A 19,203-nucleotide genomic window follows, 5' to 3' on the forward strand; every position below is an offset into this window, starting at 1 on the left:
AGAGAGAAAAGCAGCCAGTGTGTTTGCCACAAATATCTGCATAAAATGCTAAATATTTTGGTTTTATAGTAAACCTAAATGGGCATATTAACATCGTTTACATCTAAACAAAGCTATAAAATATCTTGAAGCCATTATTTCTAAATGAATTTCATAATAACATACTGGTTTGCATGCGAGATGCTTTTATGGGTATATTTCAATAAATAGACATTAAATTTTTAAAATAATAATGGAGTGTACAAAAAAAATAGTCGCTATTGAACTGTAATCGTTTCATATAATATGAAAAAGACAAAATTTAATACTAATGTTTAAAATATATCTATCACATTCATTAGTGGATACCATCTTTATAAGTGAACTGATGGATTCATGCTATTATTATTCTATACAATAAGTAGCAGGGTTCCAATAACCTCAGCTGTTCAGTGCCTTAAATTTAAAAATAAAATAAAATATTAAAACTGTCCGGTAGGGCAGTTGTAAAAGGGTTGAATATATTACATGAGTGGCAAGTTAATCCTGCCCAAGTTTAGTGTACCTCTCCACCATTTCTCCCCGCAAATTTCTAACAAATATTTATTCGAGTGAGTAAGAATTAATACTTTAATACATAGAATTGTTATTATTTATAACCTGCTTTTAACAGGATTCTGGATTCTATTTTGGCAGAAATAATCTGCCAACCCTTTCTCACCATTTCTGGCCATCTCTCCATTTTACTGAAATTTCCATACCATTACAGCTTCTTCTTTTCTGACCCTATCTCGTCTCTTTTTTTTAAATTTATTTTTATTTTTTTTAACATCTTCTCTAATGAACTATTTCTATAGTACTTATCTTCACAGGACATGTTATTCACAATTTGCCAGAAGCATTTCTTTTTAAAGAAGATCTCAGAGAACTGCAACTTAAGAATCCCATTAAATAACTAACTGGACTCAAACCGAGAAAGTAAAACACCTGTTTAATGTATACTAATGTAAGTTTATCGTTTTACAAATTAGACATTGAATTCCAGAAAATAAATTAAATGATAAAAACAAATCAAAAATAACTAAGTTTCCATTCTTCAAAGATAAAAACAAATCACAATAGTGAACGTCAGAAAAATGTTTGACTATAGAAGCATTAACAACTGCTTTTAGTTTAAAAACAAAAAAAAAAGTTTAAAATTTTAAAGTCGGAAAGTTCTTTATTGGCCAACAGTATTATTTTAATTAATTGAACCAGTACACTGTTGAAAAAAAGAGTGTATATACGTAGTAGGATAAAAATTAAAGTAGCAATGTTAAAAGAATGTTATTTTTTTTTGTTCATTTTGGTTTTTAATACTTTAACAATATAATGAGAAAGTTGTGGTGGAAGCAAACGAGCAAAAAACTTCTGGAGAAAAGAATTCAACAAATTAAAATTACTTGCTGGGAAAGAAAGAAAACTAGATCCTAAAAAAAAAGTATCAGGTCAGGAAAACAATGAAAACGAGAATAGATTTTTTTTTTTTTTCTACTGGTGACCTTATATGTAGGAAAAACAGAAATCAGAGTGTGTTCAGGGATTTTTCCCGTTCTGGAGAATGGGACGACAAGGGTACTCTCTGGTTTTTGTTTGTCCATCGTTCTTAATAATATATTTTTATGAACAACATACTTTTCAACCATTTTCAAACATTTTTATTCACAGAAAAATATTATTTCTTTGCTCTCATCTGATAATAATATTAAAATTACTGTTCATTCCTCGAAGATATATATATATAAACGTACATTATACTATTTTTTATAAGTGAACATCTTTTTAAGAAACGTCAATTACAGTTTAACAAACAAGGTTTGAGGTCACAAAACAAATCTGAACACTCCTACGAAGTTAATTTTATTCTATTATCTTTCTCTAGGGTTCTTACTCATAAACTTATTGCGATTAGTAGCAATACTAAGATGCATTGTGGTATTGAGTTTGAATTCCGGCCTCGGTCTTTAAAGGTAAATAAAAGAAATTTACAATAAAGTATGTTTGCTATCTGCCTCTGTCCCACGACACCTCAATCGATGTAAAGACCGCCTAAAAAAAAAAAAATAGGCATTACATTACTTCACTTTAAGAAAAGTGAAAAGTGTTATACTTAATTTTACGTTAGCCCTATCAATGCATTTCGATTGATTAACACTATTGTGTGTTTCAGCAACTCTTCTAAGTTCATTTAAAATTGTAAGAATCTTTTACAAGAAAATCTCAAAATATTGAAATTTCTCCTCCCTTAAGTGACATTGATGGATAACAGATTTATTTCCAATTTGGAATTATAGTCTCACAAATGCTTTTTATTTTATTGTTTTATTGGTGAAGCTGTAGAATATACAGAAATGACACATTACAGGAAGTTTAACCATCTGTTAAAACTTAAAATTTATTTAAAACTATTTGGCAAACAGTTCGGCTTGATAGTACTCTTTCAATTGAACAAGATTTATATGGCTCAATACTTTCAAGCAAATTTTAAGTCTTCCAGCTTGAAGAATCAAAGAACAAACCTAATAATACAATACTTGTGCTTCACTACACATCAACATTTCCTGTAATTTAGAAACAGAAAAGATTGTATCTGCAATAATAACAAATTATTAATAAAAAATTTGGACATTGTTATTAGAATCAAATAACAGTAAGAACTTTTTTAACACAAATTTAGAGAAGAGTGGAATGAACATAAAGTTGGTCTAAACTGTTGACAACTTTAGTCTATTTTGGTTTTCTTGTCGTTAGACTAATTTGCACTTCAAACAGAATTAGAAGGTTCTAGGTGAAATAATGGTTAATCTACACCCTCAATTTATTAAACATTCCCAGTAAATCCCTCCTTTAGAAGATACATCTTACAAGAAATTAGGGAGTTACTAACGTAACTTCTAGTAAGATGAGTATAATATTAAGTTTTAACAGTAAGCAGTGCCCTTGAGTTTAATTGTAGACTTGTTGAACGCAAATTATAATTAGTTTACACTATAATTAGACGCATCAAGTGCGAGATGGACTGTTTTTCGGTGGCAATGTGTTTGTGTGATAATGTTATATACAGTGTGGCAATTATTATCCTTTCGGTGCTGAAGTTCCCAAACCACTTCAGTAATCAGAGGAAACAATCAGTTGATTAGTTCTGTCTAAACTGGGCTCTAAGATTAATTATCGTTTAATAAAGGGCCTGTTAATCGCGCTGCCCAATGCTGGAACACTGAAGTAAACTAATGCTTCTCTTGTTGATAATTTTAGGAGCAAACAATACTGTTCTTTTGAGTAACTTGTAACAAGTAATTTTAGATGTTCATCTTTTTATCAGACAAAACTCGCTGATTACTAATGCATATTAGCTTTGCAGGTCTGCTTTTAGAACTAAGCTTCAAAAAAGGTTTAATCAGATCATTGGGAGCACGCTAAATTTGGACCAAAAAACCAGATTAAATTAGAGCATTATTCAGTTTTTGGACCTAACGTAAAAGGTTATGCACTTTCATAAGCCAATATTCTACTCTGAAACAAAAATTGTAAAGAGTTCTGAGATTTTGGTACATATCAAAGCAAAAAAAAAAAAAAAAAGATCAGATAAAATTAAAAACTTTTCCTGGAACAACAAATGAATTACAGTTAGTTATCCCACTTTCTAAATAGACACTGTAACATTGACATTGTATAATGCAAGAAGGGACTGTTGCAACTAGCATTAGTTCCCCGGTTGGGAGATGTAATACTGTACACTGTACAGTGGGTTGGCAGAATTGAAAGTGGGATGTCAACGAATTAAGACTTAATCTCTAGTTCCAATTCTGGCCCCTTTTATTGGCTGTTTATCACGGGATGCTTTGTATTGGCAGATATATAGGGTATGCCAACTGACATGTACTGCTAGATAAATGAGTAAATAATAATCAATTAAAATCAAAGAAAAATTTAGTGAATTAGATTTTTATATCAGTAATTGTTTCCAATTTTATATACACATGCGCATGTTTTCTCTGTTTTCAAAAAAATGCCCATCTACGCAGAAATCTATATAATTTAGCAGCATTTCTGGTAAACCTATTTACTATATAGTTAGAATTCTAACATGAATTTATTAGAACTTATTCCTTATAAAATGTTAGTAGATCTGTATATTATTCCGAAGTTATACTTTAGAAGTTCTATTTTGCAGTTCTGGAGACCCCTTTAATACTTATGCGCGTGTAGTTTGTGCACCAAGTTGACGGCAATTAGCTACCGAAACTCTGTGAAACTGAGGTGGCGTCACGATGTGGAGTAGAGACTACTTTAGAGTTAAGATTTCTAATTTGAACTAGGGCGGTCACTGGGCCTCCCGCAACAGCATTGGGTATCTTTGACTCGGTAGCAAGAGACCGAGCGACCGTTCAGTTGAATACTAAAGAGATGGTAAGTTAAGTCCAGCACAGAAGTCCATCTCGTTAGCCGCTGCTGGTCAAGAACAGCAAATCAAAGATAAATATCTGTCTAATCATAGATTTTTTTTTTTGATAGGGAAAAAACTTCTATAAATCTGCCAGTCTCGCGTTTGTTTCTAGATGTTACCATTGTTTTTCTGGTTCCATAGTTCTATATTTTCAACTTATTCGTAAGTTTTGATTTGATTAATTAAAATTTTCTTAAAGTGCGTCTTCCTAAGTCCCCTAGGTTATCATTATATTTCTTTAAATAAATTAACTGCTTGTGCCTTGAAGCATTTGCTTCAATACATCAAACATCATAAAGACAAACTGTATGCGAAACACTGTAACTAGATGAGGATATGCTAGCCCATTTTTATTCCACAAAAATGCTATATTTGGTTATCATGCACGTTTAAAAGCTGAAAGCAAGAATAAACTTTTGTAGGAATGTCTCCTGATTTATTTAACATCCGGATTATTCTTTTTCTTCGTCTTTAAGAAAATTCTCGGGTTTATGCTAGATAGGAAAAGATCTATCTTCTAGAATTGCTCTAAAAGACAAAAAACGAGAATGAACAAAAAAAAAAAATGTAGCCAATTGGATTTTAAACTCACAATTGTATTACGGCCAAAATTCTGACCAATTGGGGAAATATTTAGCTAATTGACGTTAATCAAGTTAAGTGCCTGCCAATTGTTCCAATCTACAGGGAATCGAAAATGATATATCGCAGCTGGTTAATCTACTTTTCTCCTTAGTTGTATCAATTTATTAGCTGAAATAGTATTTGATATAGATTATGACGCATGATCACAGACTCTCATTACTAATTAAGCAGGATGATTGTCTAATTCCCAATACAATGGTCAATACAAAACGATGTTATTCGTACAATTACTTGCTCACCCTTGAAATATAATTTTTTCTATCTTTTTCTATCAGTAATTGTTTCCAATTTTAAGTAATGGTATAGTATGGTATAGTAAAAGTTAAGTAAAGTAATGCCTATTTTTTTCAGGCGGACTTTACGTCCAACTACCAATTATGTAGGTGTCGTGAGTTATGACATTTGAAAGAGAGAAGAGCTTTTTAAAAAAATTTATTTAACAGCAAAATTAGATGTTAACAGCTCGGAGGGTTTGACAAGAATACAATTGCAGGAGAGCGTGTAAAAAGATTAAGAATACATCAGAATAAGAGAGCAATCTGCATAAGAGAGTAATGTGGGAAAAATAAGTGTATTTATTAATGTAATTCTGCGGAGTCAGCTCGAGGTGTCAGGCTCGTGTGAACGTTGCTGTAACTGTGGACAGAGGCGACTAGCACTCATATTAAACATTAAATAAAATCCAAGGCCTAGACTGGAAATCGAACCCAGCACTAACAATATATCTTAGCTTTGCAGGTCTTATCTCTAACCGCTCGGCTACCGTGGACAACAAAAGTAGTAAAAAACTTGTCCCAATTTCCTTATTTCTTCAAAAATTCTTTATTGAGAGGAGTCCTCAAATAGATATTTCATTCTTTTCTTTCCTCATTGATGGAGGAAAATATGTCATCCTTAATTTATATAATATATTGTGTAATATAATACTTTAAACAAATAACAATACTGCGAAAAACAAGAGATTTTTTGCTAGAGATAAAAGCTGGATATTTTAATATTTTTTTATCCACTCTTACGGCTGGAGTGTCGCACGACGACACCCAAACTGCCTTCTAAAATAACCATAAATCCTTTCAACTCATCATAAATGGACTCTACAAAAAAAAATAAAGGTGCTTTTAAAAAACCACATTATTGTGGAAAAGTGCTTATTTTAAGAAGGTTATTTCCCAACAAAATCTCTCTAGAGATCTTCCAGGCTCCACTCTCTCCCATCTTTCGTACTAAGCACATCTCCACTCACAGCATACAAACACATAAAGACTAATATCATTCCAGCTATTTGGGACTTTATGTTTGAAACTATTTCCATAAGGTAGGATGTTTTTAGTAAAGTACCTGCAGTTGGAACTTGTGGTCCAGATTACTATCTACTAACACTGAAGTAGCTAGGGTCTCATTATATTGGCTCCCCTGAGAGGTGACCGGTTCATACCCTCCTGAAGTAACGTAACTAGCTTGCCTCATTAGCTAATTTCCAGCACCACAATATTTGCACTAAGTCCTTATTAGCTATTGTTTAAGGGCCATCTGAGAGTGCTTGGCTAAAAAAAAAAAACTTGCTTTTTTTTAATACTATCAAAAAATTCCTAAATACTACTTAGTATTATTATACTCTTAATGTTTGCAACTACCTTTACTGAATAATTTCTTACACTCTTATTGGGATGATTTTGGCAAAAGTTTACGGCAGAATTGTTTAACCGTGGCTACAATTTTAAAAAAACTTGAACAGGACTTCCTTAAAGCCATTGAGCGATGGTCGGTAGTTTAGATAGTTGGTTACAGCGATATATCTTCACACAGGTAAACTATTGGCTCGAAGTATGCTAAAAGCAAGCTGATACTATAGTATTTTATGAAAATCATTTCTTAAAATATAGTAATCACTTAAAGAAACTACACTTACAATTATAAAAGATTCACATGGTGGACTAGGTGGAATAATTTTGTGGTTTGTTGTGACAAGAAAAATAAAAATTTAATCAACTATGTATCTGTAAACTTAACAATTAATCATCGTAGAAAAATTTATTGAAAAACATGTTACTTTGAGCTGATATTAACACTGTACTGAAGAACAATTTCTTTGAATATGATTTTTCTTTTCAGATTCTTCACTGGAGATGTAACTAATGACTAAATTGTTGGCAACTTCTAGCCTTTTATGTTGTCAGGGTCCATACAGATAAACTGTTTAAACTCATTACAATGAGAACCTTGCTAGGCTAAGAGAGGCAATGAGTTAGGGAATAGCGAATACCGTTTCGACCATTCTAAAAGCCCAGATAGCAAAGTTCCTGGGTTCTTTCTAAATGAATAAAGGTCCTTAACTATTTGTTATCCCTTTCAGCCGATGGAAATGTCTGTGGCGACTAGCGTTCAGTCGCCTTTTAGGTAGCTATAGACCATTTTTCTTGTTATTATCTGTCTCGCTTAGTGTCCCTGGGCCAGTATTACCCATTTTAGTTTACCGTCGATTTATGCGCGGGCTTGGTTGACTCCCAAATTCTCATTTTCCATCATTTTAAGAATCTTGATCTTCTGTTTAGACGATGAATGGATTTAAATCTTAATAGAGTCGTGGCAGTGCATACATTACTTTAAATTTGTAAGCAACGCTATTCGCATGTTCCTCTCGGATTGGTCAATGAAAATATTGAATCACCCAAAAATCATTGTGATAAAAAGTCTGAAGCCGCTGAGCCTTTCTTTTCAGACTTTTAACCACTTTTTAATCCACACATTCAAAGAGAAGTACCTGAACAATAGACGCCCATCATTTGCTTATTTTTAATCAGTATTCTGTAAATTTATATGTTTTCTTTTTCTGAAAATTATGGATTACTTTTTTTTACATACTGTTTTTCGTTTGGAATAAACAAAGACAAGAAGAAAACCATAACATCCCCTCCGTACATACAAATTTAGCATAATGTTTGAATTGTATGTAAACAGTAGAATACTTGGCAAATGGGGGAAAGCAAGCATATCACAACAATGTATACTTTCCCACGCTCTAAATGGGGGGGGGGGGATGAGCACTTTGTAATGGAAGTTCCCCTGCTTGTTCCTCCATCCACTTGCCACCGTTCTGGCAAATATGTACTACTCCCTAAACACTTAAGCTTTCGCTGACAATCACATACACACTTAAAAGGGTAAGGAAGACATGGTGGTACCGACTCTCTTTGTGGTCTAAGAGAATAGCAGCGGTAAAAGCAAGCAACACACACGAACAACGGTATCTTGTGGAAATTTATTGAAATTACCCTAATATTTTCAGGACATACTACGATCAATTAAATTAATTTTAGAATCTTAACCATGTCGTGGATATAAGTGCACTTAGCCCAACATTATTCAACATGTATGTTACTCTATAAATTAAGAACGCACCATAACTTATTTTTAGATTCGCAGCACAAGAACATGAAGACTATTTATTGACAACTACTGACGATTACCAAACCAAGAATGAATTTGGACAATAAATTATTTTACAGAAGATAGTTTTCCTTAAGAGATTCTTATTTGGTGAGTCGTTTATTTGTAGTAAACAATCTTGTCCAGCTTTGGATTTATTGCTCTTAGCTAAACCCTTACTTATAAATCTTTCACTCTTATTTTCGAAAAATGAGATAGAAAGAAAAACCTTTATTTCTCTTGGACAGTTTTTTTCGGTATTAAAATTTAAAATATAAATAATGAAAACAAACAAGATAATACCCCCAATTGCGCACTTAAAAATACCAACTGGCTGTTAATCCAGCTTCTAATGGATTTGTTCATTCCCTACGAACCACTGTGTTCCCAAGGCGATAAGCAACGCCGTTATGTTGTAAATCTTACAGTATTATTAGCTCGCATTCATTTGGGCCAAGTGTAAATCATTAAAAGAGGATTAAATATATTTACAGGAGTCAGGAGTAATAAGGTTTCAAAGATGACTGTCAGTTTTTTAGAGGTTAGAGTTTTCTCAGTATTTTGGTACCTTTTTTTTTTTTAAAAGATATGGCTTGATGCGGTCAACGAAGCGAACAGATTTTGGTCAGTGACTTATGTGAATTTCGATTTGCGGGACTAGTCTGTTATTTCAGCAAAATTGAAGTTTGCGTGATACTTTGTTGTCTATGTAAGTTGCAAAAATAGAAGTGCTAATGTGGGAATGGTATGACTGTAATTGTACCTGAACAGGATGTGATTTAGAAAACAACATGAAAATTAGTTAATTGCCTTTTTAAGAACAATAACTATCATACGAGTAGGTTAATTCTATAAGATAATCGTACAATACAAATCGGAGGGTTAATAGTTGAAAATAGTTACAACTTTTTATAATAAATTTAATATCTCGATGCAACTCTCTCTCAGGAATATATTTGAATATATTTTATTCTTAGGATTCATTTGTATTCAATTCATCATTAATGAACTATTTTATTTTTGCTTTATTTCTATAATTCAGTTTCATTTTATATACTTAAATAAAAATCTGAGAACGGAGAGAAAAAGTATGGCCGGATGGTAGTTATACATTTATCAATTAAGTCAATCAGAAGTTTCATTAATTTGTAACTTGAATTTTAATAAAAACTCTAGGGAGTAAAGTGATGTGACTTCCATTCGACATTCTCTCAATGCTATTTGACAATTCAAATTAATAAAACCTGGTGTGTGTCAAACCTGTTAAAGCCAAAATACAAGGATTAACGTTCTAATCTAATCTGGGAATCGGATACTTGATGGTGCCCGCTTTAGAAAACAGCTCAAATCAAACCTGTATCATACAAGTATGCCAGAGCGAACGAAGGCTTCATCCTGCAGTTCTGCTCCGGATTAAAAGCGTAAAACGTCAGGAACTGTTTGAGATCATAACATACATAGAATCAAAAAGATAATTAATATAATACTCGGGGTTTTGCTTCAACAGAAGTGAACTACAGCCTATTCCTTCACATATTCATATATTGAAATCTTTGCTCGTCAGTATAGATACTAATACTATTAATATGGTAAATCAATACATTAACTTTTTTCAATATTAGTTTACCCTAGGATGATAAATAAATTAAAAGCTCTCAGATATTATTGTATTTTTAACAATTTCTCCTCGGACAAAAGGTTGTCCCTCGAGTTGGTGTTCTACCTTTGGAGGTACAGCTGTTATTCACCCTTACACTTTGATCTACAAGAGTTTATCTAGCTTATAACTCACTCTCCAATACCTGATCCTTGCCAAAAGTTTCGGTCTGTCCAACCACTTTTTCATCAAAACCGCACTCCCATTCGACCAAAAGTTACTGTACCTACTATTTTTTTTTTCTTTTTCATTATTTTATTTATTGTTTCCCTTTTGCCTCCTTGTACGCCGAATTCTCTCTATATTCTCATCCACCTATATTGTACCTGTAACATAAAGTATGTCTTCACTTTTTTATTTTTCTTCTGTAATTTCGTTATTACCTTTTTTAATTTTTGTTTCCCGTATTCTTGTTTTAAATTTTTAATCTATCGCTTCAGTATGACTTTGATTCACCTTCCAAGTTTCATTCCCAGATTCTCAACATAATCCAGTCATCTTCTCTGAGTCAACGTATCCTTTCATCTCCGCTGGATTTATCTTTACCTTATCAGATTCATTACTAACATGTACCACAACTAGTCATTCAGTTTTTAGGACTCTATTGAAACAAAAAAGATTCTCCGCTTAATTCTCGTTTGTTAATTCACGTCATTGCCTTCGCATTCATCTTTTTTCAGAAGCTTCTTTTAGAAGATAATCCTTACATCTACTTAATGAATTTGAACTGTCCACAGAAATTTTAGTTCTTTGTTGTTTTTTTTTAGCTGACGTTATAATCTAGGTGTAATTTTTGTACTATTATACATCTGTTAACTCCACCGATCCTCGGTATTTCTTATTAAGGCGTTTCCATTTAATTTAGGAGGCTTCCTTTTCTTTTAGTTGTCCTAAAAATTCTCGTATCTTTTTCTTCTTTTACCCCAGCGATAAATACCACTAGCTTCACTTTGGGCAATGTCACCTGCGGTAATAATGAGGGAATGTTATGACTGTAATTGTACCTGAACAGGATGTGATTTAGAAAATCAACATGAAAATTAGTTATTTGCCTTTTTAAGAACAATAATCTTAGGTTATTTCCGTAAGATCATCGTACAATACAAATCGGAGGGTTATTAGTTGAAAATAGTTACAACTTTTTATAATAAATTTAATATCTCGATGCAACTCTCTCAGGAATATATTTGAATATATTTTACTCTTAGCATTAACTTTGAGCGACAATCTAAGAGAGGTTCTCGGTATGATTCATATCATACGCTCTGTTGCGTTTTATTGTTACAGAGTGTGTTTTTGCTGTGCATTTTTTTAATTTGAACTACAGTACTTAGAAAGTTCATTGCATTTTAATTGCCCAATTAATGACTAATGTGTAACTATTTTTTTTTTTTTTGTAAATATATTTAAGATAACAACCATTTTAAATCCAGGATTTACACAAAACGGTAAGCGAAGCTTATTTTAAATATTTATTTTATTTTATTTTATTAATAAAAAGGAATATAGGTGGGATACGACTCACCTGTTATGAAGGGCTTTATCACCGGAGTGGTTGGGTTTGTTAGTATAGTCAGCCAAAACGAGCAGTCCCTGCGGACGGGCTGAAGAAGAGATGGGAGTACTAACGACCCAGTTTCCGGCTGGGAAATATCCGCACACCTATCACCACCACTTGTCTCGCTGGATTTCTCTTACATTAATTCTCTCTCTCTCTCTGGCTCGCTCGGTAAATGTGGAGTATTTGTAAGAGAGCTCGCAAGTGAAATCCATTATAAAGTGATAAACCCTGAATGTTTGGGCGCGGAGGCTAGTGGTCATGGTAACAGTATGTTGTGGTCAGCGCTCACTTGGCGCGGCCATCATCCACTCTTATACCTTTCCTTTCGGACGTCATGATACCGGGAAAAAATACACTTGAAATATATTTATGTATATATATATATATATATATATATATATATGTTATATAAAACTTTTTTTGTTTCATTAAAACGTCCTCTACACCGGCTAAGATAAAACTAAAGCATACGTTATAACTCAGCATGACGTTCGTTACACCCATGTTAGGGTTTTTTTCTTTTTTTTCTACACTTCACAAAAAGCTTAATCTGCTAGCAGTTTACTTTATTTTTATTTTAATTTTTTTTAAAGAGTATTCTATACTTAATTGCTTTTTATGGCTAACCTCATTAACACCTGCTTGTCAGGTCGTTAGGTGTGTCATCATTTCTTTTCTGATGTCTCAAAAAAAGCATCTAGGTTTTCTTTTTCTCATTTACTATCTGACACCATGTTATGTAATAGAATAAACGAAGGTTAGTAAACGAGTCAAATGTCCTACACTCACTCACGAACCATACGGAACTACTAACATCTACTAACAGTTAATGGCATACTCAATTCTGGCATTGGCATTTCTAGGCTCAATTTGAGTAAGCTCTCTCTCTTTGTTCAAGAGTTTCTCTGAGGAATCTCTCTGTTTCCTGTCATCCTGAGGAAAACACACCACGTGCTTTGCAATGACCATTAAACCTAGCGATCTCATGAGCTCTTGTAATGGGTCCAGAGTCCAGTACGGTTCTGTTTTCTACGAGGTAAGAAATACAGTGGAGTCTCGGTTATCCGTCACCCTTTTCAATTCCAATTAACCGTCACTGTCCTCAGTATTTAAAAATTTAAAAAAAAAAAACCAAAAAAATATTTTAAAAAGAAACCCGTTCGACGCACAGTGTGAATATTTTCTTTTGAGATTTTTTCCTTTTGTCTTTTAGGTACATGCTCGTGTCCATCATTCGACAGTTTGTGGTTTTTTTTCCCCTAAAAAGATCAACCACAAACAAAACCGCCCACAAAACCGATTAGATGTATTGTATTCATTAATTTTAATACACAATAGAATGAATTGAATAATGAAAGGTACCTGACCTTTTAAGGCTTAAGCGTATAAACGTATAAAATATGTGTACCAGTTAATACAAAGTTTTATACACGTTAAACAAAAGAATCTGGAAATTTTCCTGTTTTTTTCCATTATTCGTCTATTCGACTATCCGTCACGTGTCCGGTCCCGGTCATGAGGGATTACCGAGACTCCACTGTAGTAAGAATTACAAATAGTAAGAATTAAGAATTATTTAGTGAACAATTAATTTTGAATGCTAAAACAAACGTTTTTACAAATTTCTTATACGGCCAGCAAAGCTTTAAAATGGAAAATACAGAAAAGTTCAAATATAGTATTGGCTTTGGTTATCACTAGGGAACGGATTCGTATGTATTTACATATTTTTTTCTAGGCAATTTACAGACGTTTTTCTACTTGAAGTATTCATACTGACACTTTTTAAGCCGTTTGAGTCTACTTTTATTTCACATATTTCCACATATTTGGATGTTATCGCATATTTATACATATTTGATTAAAATAAATAAATATTTCTACATATTTAATCAAAATATGTACATATTTTTTCATATTTTTCATTTTGGGCATATTTTCATAATTGGGAGGTGGTTGACAGGAACTGTGAACCACAGACTGTAGGGCTGTGAATCACAGTGGGCAATGGTTGTTGTAATTTGCACAGAATGCTGCTAAACAGTGACGGGCACTTGTTAGTTCTTTGAAGTTGTCTGACGTTGTCTGTTCTTTCAGCTCGTTCGTTGAAGTGTCCAATTCATTTCGTTCGGTCACTTAGTGTATTCTTTTTTGGGTGAAATGCCACAAACATCGGCCTCAAACAAACAACTGGTTGCTAAATATCTTCGCGAGTTTCCAGCAGAACTTTTTCGAAGTGATGGAGACATTTTGTACTGCACAGCTTGTGACAAGCGCGTTTCTTGCTCTCAACGTTCCCAAGTCACCCAACATATTGCCACCGGATCGCACATAGAGAATAAAAACAGAAAGAAAGAGAGGACGTCCTTACATCTCTATCAAGTAAGTCTACTCTGAGTACAGATCTGTGTCGGGCTTTGGTTAGAGCAGATATCCCTTTCCACAAACTTAAAAATCCTCATTTCAAAGGATTCTTAGAGACCTATATTGGGAAAAAAATGCCTGACGAGAGCGCTCTGAGGAAAAACTACCTGGAAGATATCTATAAAGATACACTAACCAAAATTCAAGAACATATCAAAGATGAACCGATTTGGGTGTCAATTGATGAAAGTTGAGGGCAGGTATATTGCCAATGCAGTTATTGGAAAACTTGACAGTGATGCTGATGTGGATTCAAAGCCATTCCTTTTGAACTGTGAGGTTCTCAAAAAATGCAATCATCCCACCATTTCACGATTTTCATAAAAAAAAATGTCCATTTTACTTAAATATTCCAGAAAATATTTTAAGAAAATCACATATTTTCCACATAATTGACGAAAATAAATGCATATTTTAATTAAATATTTGGCATTTTTAAATACATAAAAATCCGTTCCTTAGTTATCACCATCGAACCCGACAATAAGCTTACGAATGAAATCAGCCAAGCGGATTTTACTTGAAAGTATTTTTTTTTCGAAAATAGTACATTTTTTGTTTTAAACTTTCTATCTCTTTGGGCATATTATTCTACAATTTTCTTTTAAAAACATTTTCTAGGGAATATTCCAGGAGTATCTCAGTGTGATACATGGACTTATTAAAATGTAACAAGGATTAATTATGTTTTAAAATTCCAACTTTCAAAGAAAGATTGACTCACTGGATGATATTTTACTTATTGTAGATTAGTTGAATTAGTTGTAGTCAACTAATTTTCAGTACATACTTAAGGTTTAACAAAAAAAAAAAATTGTTATTACGTGAACTGCGGTAAGGAAAAGTCGAATGAGTGTCCATACTAGTTTTTTGTATATCCTGATACTGTACTTAACCCAGTTAGAGAACTAGGAACTAATTAGAGAATAAGGATTGAGTAACTAAACCCACAAATTGATTTTCTTTACCCATATATCTACGATAAAATGAATCCGGTAAAATGGCTACAAGGCACATTTCCCATTACTGTCATATCACACAAAGATGTCCGTTTAAAAATAATACCTTCATAATGTAGTTATCACATTCTGTATGGATGCCAGAGAGCTGGGCCCTCACCAAAAAATACTTTTTTTCAATAGGCTTCAAATAATCAAAAATAAAATGTTCGAGCATTATGTTGGTAGTAAAAAAGGCAGGAAAAGAAAAGTATTGTCGAAGTACGAAGAAAATTTTGGGAAAATGGTGGATTTACAATTGGAGGCCCATGGATTAAAGTGGAAATGGGCAAGTCATGTGGCTCGAATGGTGGATAAAAGGTGGGCAAAGAGAAGTTCTGAGTGGACGCCAAGAAATCGAGAAGAAGAAGAAGAAGAGGTCGTCAGGTAGTGAGATGGCAGTTAAAGTGAGTTGCGGGTGGTGGACCACAGCTAGAGATAGAGGTGTATGGAGTAAAATTATAAAAAATTATGAGTTCTAGAAGTTAAATTTATTAATGAAGAAGTAAAATACATTAATGTATAAGAAAGTAATATTTTAGTTATTTTTTTGTTGTAAATTATGCAGTCTATTTTGTTTTCAGTATATTTCATTCTAATTTTTGTTTATTTAACAGTTCATTTAATTTATTTTAATTGCTTGCTGTTTTTTCCTATTATTTTGCATTCTTTTGAATTGTTAAAATGAACTGTACAATTCGAACTCTTATTCTTCCAAAAGAAGAGGCTTTTTCTCGGTAAAGGGCTTTATTATAAAGCTTTATTATTATTATTACTGTGGTCATCAGGCCCCGATGTCACTTAACGGCAGCTTCACTTAGAAGCCAGACTTGTCATAGTAACATCAAGATAACTTCAGATAACTAAAAACATACTCTTCAAAGTTGCAACTGTCTCTCCTAAACTTACCATGAAGACTCCTTCCATGAGATACTCTACTATAATAAATACTCGTTTATATAAAAACCATCTGCCGCAACTTCTCTCTACTTCTAGGATTGTCATCCACTCTGCCAAGAAATGGCCACCTGTGACTTTTTCATTTCCAACAGACATAAAAGGTTTAAACATATTTTCTTTTAACTTTCTGTTTTAGCTCTAGAGGTTTTAAAACTCCTTCGGTCCTTATCCTAAGCTACTTTCCTAAGCAAATAGTGTAAGAAAATTATAATGTTTCAGATATTGGAAATGCTTCATTTTTCTGAATGATATGTAAATATTTTTAAATACAGTTTATCTATCTTACAAGTTTTACGTCAGAAGGGACCTCTACGATTTTTTAATTATAAAGATACTCATAAAGGAAAATAAAGTTTAACTGTACGAAGTTTATGAAGAAAATCCTAGAAGATGGGCTCATTATTTAAAGACATTCGTCAAAAAAATGGCCTTAATGGAACATCAAAATATTTATTTCCTGTAAAAAAAATAACACAAATTTTATTCGATCGCACAACTTCCTTTTACTTGCATAATGAAAAATTAAAGATGAAATTGTTGTTTTCATATTGTATTTAATGCATTACATTTTATGATTACAGTATAGTATGTAAATGAACATCTATGAAAGAGAATTGAAGAAGATTCTGCTAGCTGTTCAGTTTTGAAATAATGATATAAAACTGTACAATTTTATGCGATAAAATCAATAGAACTAAACATAAATACAAAAACTTTTAAAAGACAGAAAACTCTGAAACATTCAACTTCTTCCCTACTCGCTGCACTTGCCTTACTTCCACTATTCAATCAAGCTTTAATTCAACCTTATAAAATCCGCAACAGTATTCAGCAAAATCAAAGGGTTCCTAACGAACCTCCATATCCCACAATCCTGTTATGGCCCTATCTAAGGGCCAACAGTGAGTAGGGAAACCCTTTAAAAGTGTTCTTTCATCCGGTTTTTTTCTATCTACTTGTATTCTTTTCTCTCATACTACCGCACTTTTTGCATTTTTTATTGTAAGTAGATCGTAAGAGGATCTGGCTCTCTTTTTATCCGCCCCCACGATGGAAGAAGTGTCCGCTTGGCTTTCCGCCTCTATCCTACAATACCGCTTTGATATCTCTATGAGACCTTTGAACTAAAGTTTTAGGATAAACTTTTTGTAAATGTACTTGGAGAAATAGAATACCGTCCATTTTTTTTTATTCTTCTTTATTGAATTCCCAAGCTTTTAAGCTGATACAAAGAAAAGTAAAAAAAGAACCATTCCAATCAAAAAAGAATAGAAAGAAGCAAACATTTAGGACCTTCAGTATCTTGTAACCAGTTATTTGATCCTACTAAAACTCGAAATAATGCAAAAGCCCTGTAATCATTATAAGAGTCAAATTTATTTAAACTAATAATTTTTAATTAGGCTTAATTTGGGTTGTTAAGTAAAGAGGAGTAGAGTGCATTCTAGTGCATTAATGGACTAATTAATTAAGGTCGATTTTATGACAGAACTTCTAACGCAATCTTTGACCAACGCAGATTATGATTAACACAATTAACTGCGATAAATCCTCAGTAAATATTTCTAATAAAAATAAAATAAAAACACAAAATCGTGCCTGAAAGGTCCACATCCGAAAAAGGCTAATTCATTTCAATTTTTTTGTAGGAGGATGACTTGCTGCCACTAAAACATATATGTATATATACGAGGGTCGTTTGAAAAGTCCGGGCAAAGTCAGAGAGATAGCACTACTGGCACATATCGAGGTTATGTTTAGTTAGTAGCATCTCTTGGAAGAACACACACCAAGTTTCAGCCAGATCGGTCTATTTCTTTGAGTTTGGCATTCGTTTGAATCGAGGAAGTCGAGTGATTTTCTCACGCTTGACCAAAAACAAAATCGTGTGAAGTGTTGCAAGGACGGTTTGCAGCTGTTCCAGGAGAATCCGCATGACTTTAAGCGTCGTTTCGTCACTGTGGATGAAACATGGATACATCACTACACTCCTGAGACCAAAGAACAATCTAAACAATGGGTTACCAAGGGGGAATCTGCGCCAAAAAAGGCGAAGACCGTTCCTTCGGCCGGAAAGATTATGACGACTGTCTTTTGGGATTCGCAAGGAATAATCCTCATCGACTATCTGGAAAAGGGTAAAACTGTTACAGGTGCATATTATTCATCGTTATTGGACCGTTTGAAAACCGAGCTGCAAGAAAAACGCCCACGATTGGCCCACAAAAAAGTCCTTTTCCATCACGACAACGCACCAGCTCACACCTCAGCAGTTGTGGTCGCAAAATTAATGGAAATAGGGTTCCAACTCGTTTCACATCCCCCCTATTCTCCAGACTTGGCTCCTTCGGACTACTATTTGTTCCCCAATATGAAGAAATGGCTGGCGGGAAAAAGATTTTATTCAAACGAGGAGGTGATTGCAGAAACGAATGGCTATTTTTCAGACTTGGACAAATCCTATGATTCGGAAGGGATCAACAAACTAGAGCAGCGTTGGACGAAGTGTATAAGCCTAAAAGGAGACTATGTTGAAAAATAAAAAAGGTTTACCCCCAAAAATTAAGTAGTTTTTATTTTTGCATGGACTTTTCAAACGACCCTCGTAGTTTCTTGTAACAAGAAAAGAAGATTGAGATGCGTCGGCCATGTTGAGCGGATGCCTCATCAGCGATAGCAAGGAAACATTTATATGGACACCCGGGTGGCACTAGACTTAAAGGTAGTCCCAGAATAAGATGGTTGGATGAGGCAGAGAACGGGATCTGCGAAGGGCAGTGGTCAGGAGGCAAAAAGCCGAAGATAGGGAAGAATGGCAGAGACACCCTTTTATCAGGTCCACATCCTACTGTTACAAAATTAAAAAACTGTCCTGTAGGACAGTTGTATAAGGTTTACTTAACTTTTTAAACTGTAAGGTTTTATTAAGGAGATAATTATAATAACTTTTCATTAGATTGAAATTTAAGTAAAAGATATTCTAAAACTAGATATCCTAGAAAAAAGTTCAAGATATGTTTATCAACTTAGCCAAAAGCAACAATCAAACCTTCTCCAAAGGAGAATT

The 19,203-nt window shown here is 33.4% G+C and overlaps 1 protein-coding gene and 1 long non-coding RNA gene across 4 annotated transcripts in view; one reads left to right on the plus strand and one right to left on the minus strand.

Moving 5' to 3' along the window:
• Positions 1-19,203, minus strand: part of LOC141460118 (voltage-dependent calcium channel gamma-5 subunit-like) — a 434,126-nt gene that overhangs the window by 144,819 nt on the left and 270,104 nt on the right. The window lies entirely within an intron of this gene.
• LOC141460774 (uncharacterized) lies at positions 273-18,133 on the plus strand. Its single transcript, XR_012462369.1, has 4 exons — positions 273-590; positions 852-985; positions 8,526-8,647; positions 16,356-18,133. It is a non-coding gene; the product is annotated as an uncharacterized lncRNA (long non-coding RNA).

The sequence above is a fragment of the Rhodnius prolixus genome, unplaced genomic scaffold (genome assembly GCF_049639745.1).
Source record: "Rhodnius prolixus isolate KJV_2025 unplaced genomic scaffold, Rpr scaffold_6, whole genome shotgun sequence".
Taxonomy (NCBI): Eukaryota; Metazoa; Arthropoda; class Insecta; order Hemiptera; family Reduviidae; genus Rhodnius; species Rhodnius prolixus.